The sequence below is a fragment of the Gossypium hirsutum genome, chromosome A13, assembly GCF_007990345.1.
Source record: "Gossypium hirsutum isolate 1008001.06 chromosome A13, Gossypium_hirsutum_v2.1, whole genome shotgun sequence".
NCBI lineage: Eukaryota > Viridiplantae > Streptophyta > Magnoliopsida > Malvales > Malvaceae > Gossypium > Gossypium hirsutum.
Window position 1 is genome coordinate 51,607,907 of NC_053436.1, and position 10,855 is coordinate 51,618,761.

At 34.7% G+C, this 10,855-nt stretch overlaps 1 non-coding gene across 1 annotated transcript; it reads left to right on the forward strand.

Moving 5' to 3' along the window:
* Nucleotides 1–5,292: 5,292 nt before the first annotated feature.
* On the forward strand, nt 5,293–5,398 carry LOC121213176 (small nucleolar RNA R71). The gene has a single exon (XR_005908546.1). It is a non-coding gene; the product is annotated as a small nucleolar RNA R71 (small nucleolar RNA).
* The last annotated feature ends 5,457 nt before the right edge of the window (nt 5,399–10,855 follow it).

The following is a 10,855-nucleotide window of genomic DNA, read 5'->3' on the forward strand; positions in this document are numbered from 1 at the left end:
TTTCGGTACTTAAACAGTATTTGCACCAGAGCTGCCAGTAATAGGCTTATATCTTTTCAGTACACTTCCTCCAAAATCATATATCCCACCCCATGTAATGCAACATAATATCATACGTATATGCAGAAATGTCATGCTAAAAAACAGTCATACATAATACAGGGGTATTTCAGTCAATTTACCTCTCCGGGGTATATTGGTCATTTCATCAGTATAGGGTCTAAGTATAGTTACCGACCCATCAATAGGTCCACAGTCATCTTAGGCGACCCGTGCAACCTTAATAGTCAAACAGTGACAATGAGCCTTCAGCCCATATTGCGGCCCATTTGGGCCCACACTCTCGTTTGGCCCACGTAGCCCAAAAATGGTTTCAATCGTGTAGTTCACACAACTTGGCCCATAATTTACCATATTTTATGCAATTTCTCCGTGTAGGGCTCACAAGGCCCAGTTCGGCCCAATACTGTTTCGGCCCATGAAATCATTCATGGTCATTTCGTCAACATCACGGCCTCGTTTTGCTACTAGGCCTACCACACAGGCAGTTGTACGTTTGTGTGGTTCCGATAGCCCACTTTTCAGCTTTTCGGCTTTCCCCCGATCTATGCAACAGGCAGTACGGTCACACACCTGTTGATGAGAGGGTGCCGATCTCCACGTACTTCAACCTAAATCCAAATAATGACCAAATGTCAGTCTTTAATCACTCGGGTTAACAACACTCCTATGAACTCTAAAACCCCCAATAGAACATATCGCTTACCTTGATTAAGCAAATAGGGTTCAATCCTCCTTTAACCAAGTGTACCTCTTACCGAAAAGTAGACTAAGGATGTAGGATAGCAGTATTCGGCCTACCACAGCATAACCTACAATCGAGGCATGTGATGCTGTGAACACACTCCTGACAATAACCGATAAAGAAAAGAAGAGATTAAAGAGGAAGACTATTATAGCATAGAAAAAGAAAGATAGACATCACAACCATAAATCCACACATAGATGACGGCAATAGTGAGGCTTGGCTATGCCAAGAATTTGGAAACCCAAAAAGAAACCCAATTACCTTAATCAAAGTAGGGAGAGATTCGGCTAGCAAAGTAGGGAACCCTTGAAGGAAGTCAAACTAGAAAGAAGGAGGAGGAACAAGGATATATAGAACAAGCACACAAGAAGGTATTATCGGCTTAGAACCAAATGAGAGAGTCTTAACAGGGATTTGACAGAGGCTTATGAGGGAAACAACGAATGCTCGTTCAAGGAGAGGAACGACTAAGAGACAGAAAGGAAAGAAGGGTATGCGATTTAAGATTTGAAGAAGAACAAAAAAGAAAATACTCCAAAGGTCAATTCTGCCGCAACCTCAAAATGCAATGAATGACTAACAAAAATTGACAAAAAAGGAGAGCAACCCCCGAAAACACAATTTCGGCACTCCCCTAGACTAAGACCGAATTGGTACCAAGGAGACTCCTACATTAGCCAACTACTACCTTTTCCCCCTCTTCTTGATCCACTCCACCTATCTCTCCACAAATCTCTCCCCTTTCCCCTCACTTAACCGATTCAAACTCTCCCAACTACTCCTCTGTTGTCCAACCACTAGAGTCCCAATGCCATCCAACCTCCCACACAACCGTTTGCAAAAAGAAACTCCCTTATGTGCAATTGGACTCGAACTCTAGTCCCTTAGTACTAGCAACACACCATTTACCGCTAAACCAATAGTCTTTTTATGACATGCAACCCCCTCACAAATTTAAGAAGCCTACTATTACAAGACAAAGGTTACACAAGTAGAAGCACAAAATTTTTTCCAAGCCAAGGCTTGAACCCACAACTTCCCAGTTACTCCCAGAGCTCTACACCACTAAGTCAAGCATACACCCATGACATAAACACATAGAAATAATTTTAACAGGGGTTTTCAGGATTTGGGACGTTACAACCTTTTTTTCTTGAATCTCAAGATCAAATTCTTGGAGTAAAATTATCCAATGAATTAGCCTCGATTTAGCATATTTCTTCTTGAGTAAATACTTAACAGCCGTATGATCGGTGAACACTGTAACTTTGGTACTTATAAGATATGAACGGAACTTGTTAAAAGAAAAAACTATAGCAAAGAGTTCTTTTTTAGTTACCGTATAATTTAGCTGGGCTCCTATCAAAGTTCTGCTTGCATAGCAGATAGGATGAAACACTTTGTTTCTTCTTTGACCCATCACAGCTCAAACCACGAAATCACTTACATCATACATCAACTCAAAAGGTGAGTTCCAATCAAGTGTAACAATTATTGGGCCTGAGATTAATCGATTTTTCAATTCCTCAAAAGCTTTTAAACATGCTTTGGTAAAATAAAAAGAAATATCTTTTTCCAAAAGCATACACAAAGGTTTAGAAATTTATGAAAAATCTTTGATAAACCTACAATAAAAACCGACATGGCCTAGAAAACTTCTAACTCCTTTCACACTAACTGGAGGTGGTACTTTTTCAATTACGTCCTCCTTTGCTTGATCCACTTCAATTTCATTTTTTGAAATTTTATGTCCCAAGACAATTTCTTTATTAACCATAAAATTGCATTCTCTTAGTTAAGGATAAGATTTGTCTCCTTGCATCTTTTTAGTACCTTAGCCAAATTACTCAAACAAACATTATAAGTAAAATAGAAAGATCATCCATGAAAACCTCAACAAAACTTTCAACCATATCGGTGAAAATTGCCATCATACATCACTGAAATATAGTAGGTACATTACATAAGCCAAAAGGCATTCGCCTAAAAGCAAATGTACCATATGGGTTATTTTGGTCTTTTGAGGCTACAACTATTTGGTTGTATCCCAAATATCCATCTAAAAAGTAGTAAAATTCATTGCCTTCTAGTCGATCTAACATTTGATCCACAAAAGGCAATGGAAAATGATCCTTAAGAGTGGCTTTGTTCAACTTTCTGTGGTCAATACAAATTCTTCAACTAGTGGCAGTTCTCGTCGGGATTAACTCATTACGTTCATTCTTGAGAATCATGATTCCACCTTTCTTTGGTAAATATTGTACCGGACTTCCCCAGGAATTATCTAAGATGGGGTAGATGATTCTCCAATCTAACCATTTGTTCACTTTCTTTCGTACTACCTCTTTCATGATAGAGTTAAGTCTCCTTTGCCCATCAATTCTACCTCACTTACCTTTCTTTAAAATAATCTTATACATACAGAAGGAAGGGCTTATACCTCATATCTCAGCTATGGTCCAACCAATTGCCTTTAAAAAATTCTTTAAAACAACAATCAGTTGCTCCTCTTGGTGTTCTATCAATTCTGCTGAAACAATCATAGGTAAAGTAGAACTATTACCTAAAATAAATGTATTTTAAACGGGACAGAAGTTCCTTTAGTTCAAGCTTAGGCGGTTTCTCGATTGACGACTTGGGTTTTGTAAATTCTCGAACTTCCAACTCTAGCGGTTCGAGCCATAGTGGTTGAACATAACACCTTGGATTAGCTTCCATCAAAGCCATGTTTTTATTACCTTTTTCATCTTCTAATAGTTGAAACCCTAAAGTGTTCTCCAATGGGTCTTCTTCAAGATTGCTCTCCCATTCCATATATACTAAGGTTTCTAATTCCTCCATCAGATCGGGAAATTTCATGGCCTTCAGAATGTTAAATGTTACCTGGTTGTCTTGAACTCTCATTGTGAGTTCTCATTTTGCACATCTGCCAACATTCTTCTCCTGTCTAGGAAAGGTCTTCCTAGGATGATCGGAACTTCCTTATCTGCTTAAAAGTCTAACATAATAAAGTCAGCAGGAAAAATAAACTTATCAACTCCTACCAAAACATCCTCGATCTTCCCCTTGGGATATGCTAACGAACGATCCGCTAGTTGAAGTTTCATAGTAGTGGGTTTTACTTCACCTATTCCCAATAGTTTGAAAATATATTTGGGCATTAAGTTGATGCTTGCTTCTAAGTCACTCAAAGCTTTACTGCACGAAGATTCTCCAATGTTATAGGGTATCGTAAAGCTTCTAGGGTCTTTCAATTTCGGAGGTAGCTTATTCTGTAAGAATGCACCGCACTTCTTTGTTAAAGCTATAATCTCATACTCACTAAGCCTTTTATTCTTGGACAACATATCCTTCATAAACTTCACATAATTAGGCATTTACTCTAAAGCCTCCACCAACAGAATGTTGTTGTGAAGTTACTTTAAAACATCCAAGAACTTCTTGAATTGCATCTATTGTTTCTACTTATGTTGTTGGAGTTTTTGAGGATATGGAACTTTAAGTTTAAATAGACAACTTTTCTAAGGAGGCAAATCTACAAAAAAAGGTGTTAGATTTTCAGAATTCACTAGTTTAGGTTTTACCTCATAAGATGTTTTAGCATCTAATTTTTTTGGTATAGAAACTTCAATTGTTGGTTAACTTTCCTCCTTTTCAGTAAGCATATATTTAATCACAAACTTCTTGGGTTCCAAATATTACAACTTTCTAATGCAACTACCTTGTAATATTTTTTACCAAACTCCTTGAATTTTCTGTATAGCTTGGCAAGGCTCCTTGCGGTCTACTACGAAGTTTTGTAGCTAACTAACCCATCTAGTTCTCTAGATTTTTCAGTGTTACTACTTGACTTTGGATCAAAGAGTCATTTTTCTTCATGTATGCCTTCAAGAAGTCCTCCAAAGTATTTGATGACTCAACTTGAGGTGGTTTTAGAGCTTGTTGACTAAACCCTTGGGATTGATTGGGTTTATGTTGCATAGGATTGTTTGGTCAATTTCTTTGCTTACTCTAGGAAAAGTTAGGATGATTTTGCCATGATGGATTGTTGAAGTTAGACTATGGTCCTTGTCCACTTTTATTTTGATACTAGTTCCTTACATAACAAATAGACTCAGGGTTTGAAGGGCAATTCTCGAAAGAATGGCCATCCCCACAATATACACAGGAAACAACATCATATTGACTTGGTTATTGAGCTGCAAAATTATTCAAACCGTTAGTGGTAAATTGTTTTAACATTGAGGAAATAGAATATACCTGAGCAGAGAGTGAAGTTAGTGTGTCCACTTTATGCACTCCAACTACTCGACTTCTACAAATTGTTCGATTTGTCGGTAATTGGTAATTGTTGCTAGAGGTCCTTTCGATGATCTAGTAAGCCTCGTTATAAAACTTAGACAAAATTGTACCATTCACATACCATTAATTTTGTATGTGCATTGAGACCATTATAAAATGTCTTCAATTGGATACAATGTGGAATCCCATGATGAGGACACTTACGAAGAAATTCCTTGAATCTTTCCTATGCCTCATATAAGGACTCGTCATCCAATTGTTGAAAACTAGTTATCTCATTTTGTAACTTTGTGTTCTTGCTCATTGGAAAACACTTTACCAAAAACCTTCTGCTAATTCTTGCCATGTAGATATTAAACTTGGTGGCAATAAATTCAGCCATGCTCGTGCTCAATCTTGCAACAAGTACAGAAACAACTTCAATCTTTAATCACACCAACTATCTTAAACAAATCACTCACCTCCATGAATAATCAAAGGTGAAGATATGGATCTTCCATGGGCTTACCACTAAATTGGCCCACTGTTTGGAACATTTGAAACATCACTAGTTTCAATTCAAATTGGGGTGCCTCGATATTCGACCTCCTAATTCCTAAATTTAACTTAATAAAGAGTGGCCTATCGTATTGTCTTATGGCACGATCTCTATCATTAGCAATAAGGATTGTGTTGTGCACATGATTGACTCCATTACCTTGTCCATCATTTTGATTTCCAAGGTCCATCTCGACTTGTCTTTGAGCAAATCTCTCGTGTCTTTTCTGTTTAAATGTCTGATCAATTTTAAGGTCTACAGGTAATATATCGATGATTCGATCTACGCACATAAACACTTGATAAATAAATCAGAAATAAAGAATAAAGAATAAATTAGTAATGTTAGAAATTAAATAAAAACCAAATAGCAAAAATAATTTTAAAAATAATAATTAAGGCAACAACCCTCGACAATGGTGCCAAAAACTTGTAATGATATTTTGTGCAAGTGTACACAATCGTGCAAGTTATAAGTAAGTAAAATGAGTTATCATTTCCATAGGGATTGTGTATGTTAATCGATTATCTGTAAAATTATATGTGACAGCCCTATTTTGACCCTAGTCAGGAAGTGGTTTCGAGACCGCTAAACCGAATTACCGAAATATTTGAATCTAATGTTTTATATCTAAAATATATGTTTATGCCTGTGTGAATTTTAAATGCTTTAATTTTTACAAATTGATGTGAAATTAATTGAAAATGGACTTATGTGAAAATTTTGAGAATTGTGTTAGGTAAATTTTGAAAGGACCTTGTATTATGTGACTTTAAAACCCAAGGACTTGTATGTCAAATTAACATTTTATATATATAGTGGCCGGCCATGTGGGATAATCATTGAAAATGTATGTATTTTATACATATATTAGTATTATTATATAATTATAATAATATATGTTATTAGTGTTATAATAAAATAAATAAAATAGTGAAAGGTGAAAAGAACAAAGCTTAGTTCATTTTTTTGTTCTTCAATTGCCGAATATAGGAGGGAAAAGTTAGGCTTTCGGTCACTCTTGGATTTTTGCTAGATTAAGGTAAAATTTCATGTTATTTCCTTTGAATTTTTTTTAAGTTTGGTTGATAACTAAGTATTTGACTTAGCCCATTTTGAAATTTTGAATTCTATGGTAAATTGGGCATTCGGCCATGATATGGATGGTAAGAAATGGTGGTTGTTTTATGCTTTTATGAGTAAAGGTGGATAAGTGAGGTTTAAACTTGTTAGATATGCATAGTAGTGGTTTAGGTGCTTTGGGGAATTTTGGCTAACATGCTGGAGCTTACCAAAATTGAATTTGAGGTTTTGAGCATAATTTATGTAATTTGTGAATGAAATACTTGAAATTATGAATTAGGAACATGAATTTAGTCAGCCACTTAAGACAAATTGTCAAATAATGGTCAACATTAATGCTATTACTTAATTGGTAAATTGAGCTTAGAATAGGTGAATTCGTGGTATAGGGAAAGTATTTATATTCAGCCATTAGTTAGATATTGTTAAAATCATTGAAATAGGGAATGGTAGGTTTAATTGAAGAAGTCATGCTTTGTGTGCCTTATTTGCTTATTGAACATTCGGCTTTGTCCCTAGAGAAATGAGTGAATTGATGATAATAGTTTATGAGGATTAGCTTTGCCATGTTTATGTTTAACAAGATGAGAAATAAATTAAGATGAACTTAGTGTGCCGATTGGGAGCTAGGAAATTGAGTTAAAGATAGAAAATAGTGAGTAAATATTTCATAGACATTTTTTTTTAACATTTAAGTTCACATGAATTTAAGCTTACTAAGTGATCTCGTATTCGGCTCTTGATAATTATTATGTCATGAATAATGAGTTTGATTAAAAGATTTTGCAAACTTGATCTAATCAATAATTTAGTTGTGATTTGTAACATAGTTGTATTTGGCCGAATGTGTTTGTAATGGAAAATTTTGTGTATGTGTGTGTGTGTCATATTGCAATAAAAGTGTAATTATTGAATGAGAAGTACGAATAGGGTTTAATATAATTAAACTTGTTTAACATAGCTCAAGAGCATAAAGGGGCAACATCGGATAAGGGAAAAGCTAAAGTCACGGAATAGCCAACCCGAAAATTGTTCAGAAAGATACAAGGTAAGTTTTGAGTAGATTCCTTTATTATATATAGTTGATGACACCTCTATACGAGTATATTGGTGAACTATGATCTTTTGGTTTGTACTTGAATTAGGTTGTGAAATAAATAATTCATGTATATGACTTATATTCTAATGGTCATTTTGGGTCTAAGTTTAAATAGTGAAATGAATATATGATATTATGTATGACTCCTCAGCCGAATGGTAAATGATGATGTGCATATTGAGTTTATATCTGAATTTATCAAATGACTACCAAAGTAATAAGTCGAATGAGATGCGTTCAATATGACTAAGTATGCATGATATTAGGAACATATCCGGACTTGAGGTCCGCAGGCTACGTGTTGGAAACATATTCGGACCTGAGGTCCACAGGCTACGTGCTGGAAACAATCCGGACCTGAGGTCCGCAGGCTACGTGCTGGAAATATATCCGGGCCTAAAGTCCCGCAGGCTTTGTGCTAGTAACTGGACTCGGGTTTTGAAACCTAGCAGGCTTAACACCGGTGATTCGAATGAGATTACAAATTCAAATGTTCAAAGCAAACTATTATTAATTATGTATGATACATGGTAATGACCAGGTACGTATTATGTACTTATATGTGAATTGATTTCAAGGTAAGTCATTAGTATCAAATAACAATATAATTGTGTGAATGATTAATATACCTATGAATAAGGGAAATGACCTATTCGATCGATGTCTGTCATTATATGAGAATATGTGAATTAAATTAGTTGTATGAGCCAGAAAGTAAAGTGAAGCATGTGCTAAAAATTTCTTTGTGTATATTTATGTATTCGGCCAATAGGTTTTATATGTGGTGTAATTGTGTATATTTGGCCAAATAATTGTGATTAGAATACAAGTTTTACGATTTCTTTTAAATGTTCGTTTTTAATGACAAGTTTTAAATTGTTTGGAATGCTTAAAACTTACTAAGCATAGTAATGCTTACTTTGTTGCATTAATTCTCTATTTTGTAGTTTTTGTTCGTCAGCTACGGTCTCGGGGATCTCAAAGTCAAAGTCGTCCACACTATCTAAGCTTTTTGGTACTCTAGTAGTTAAATTTCGATATTGGCATGTATAGGCTTGACTTTTTGTTGTTAAACAATTATCTTTTTGATGATGTATATATGTTTAATCATGCGAAAATGGCTTGATAAGTTACTATATGTGTTCCAAATGGTTAATGTGAATGTGTAGTTGAGATTTGATTAATGTTTTAGATGTCTGATGTGAATTGAACTTAAGAATGAATCACTATACCTAATTATTTTGATATGACTCTTTTGTTTATGGTAATACTCTTTAACCATCCGGCGACGGGTACGGGTTAGGGGTGTTACATTATAAGTTAACAATTTGGTGGTAAAAACACAATATTTTGAGTGGTGGATGATTAAATTAAATTATTTAGATGCAAGATGATCCCTATGCAATTAAATCTAAATGCAAATTATCTAAATGTTTGAATGGATTTTAGCAACAAAAAAACACAACTTCAACAAACAATAACATGTATAGGCTAAGACAATCATATTAATCAATTCAATTTATTTTCATCATGCTTAACAGTGTTCGGAAAACATTCCATGGCAACTCAATCTTTCATGAGTTTGGAAACCAAATTAAATCCTCTCAGATATTTTACTTAGTGAAATATGTATTTTATTGATAATATTAAACTAAGGGTTTCTTAGTATTTATGTGAGGTAACAGGGACAATTAAGTTTGAAACAGTTTAATAACATAAACTTAAAAACTATGCAAGATAATAGAGCTAACTAAAGATATTATAAACCTCTAATTTAGTCGGGTTTAATTATTTAAATTGAGCATTGCACTTTTCAGTTATGTGTCTACTAGTCTTCGTTTGATTAGGATTGCTCAGCTAATCTAACTTCATCCAATCACGTATGAATGAAATAAATCTTGATTTTAATTGAAAACATGATCGACTGAGGCAAAAACATGTTAAACATGAATCAAATGAATATTATTGAATTAACATAATCATCCTAGCAAAATAGAATTAAGCTATCATCGTTGATTGCAAGATCAATGAACACTTAGAAAACATGTTTAAATTAAAAAAAAAAGAGAGGAAAGAGTAAACTCTAATTCAATTCAGTAGCCTTTCAGATCTTTCTGATTGAGGTATTTATTTGATCCATCATTCGCTCCTTTGTTAAGGGTTCCTTGAGGTGGTCGGCCAAGAGATGGCCTTGATAAGGCTTTTGTTGGCTAAAGAATGGAAGGGAAAATGAAGTAGCTAGGTTTGAGGATGGAGAAGGGAAATCAGAGAATGAAAGAATAAGAGATGCTTGATGAATGAATGGATTAAGGGATCATTTGAAAGGTGAAAGGTGTGTGGTATTTATAGGTGAAGTTGCTGGCTGATTTTTCTAAAAATAGCATCACATCTCCCTTGATTCTCTCCCTCCTATTGCCAGTTGCTTGATTTGAGCACAAGATCATGCTATATTTAGCCAGGGTTGGATGGTTTCAAAGCTAAGTCTTGTGTGCCGATTTTTTATGTCTTTCCAACTACAGGGACCTCTAATAAAATATCCCAATGCTGATTTTTGGGCATCCATTTGCCTTTGCTGAAATTGGGCTTGACTCCTCCTTGCTGGATGGTTTCATAGTCCAATAATTAATTAGACATGTCTATCATATAGTAACATTTTTACTGGGTCAAATTAATATTCTTATGACCTAGTTTTGTATGGTCTTGCCATCCAAATAGATTGGATGTGTGCATGTCCATGCAACATTTATATTAACCTCATCTTCCACAGTTCCACTACATAATGAAAATTAGTATATGAATAATTAACATGAAAATAATATAAATTATGGATAAAAATCATGTAATAAAACATAATTTCACATACTTCATAAATTCATATCCAATATTAATATTTAAGTAAAATTCACTTAATTCAATAATAATTACTAACTATAACAAAACAGTCCTAAGACGACACTTTTAGGGCGACGCTTTCCTAAGTATTAGGATAGACTTGCCAACATACGCATTGGCCAACTCTTTGTAT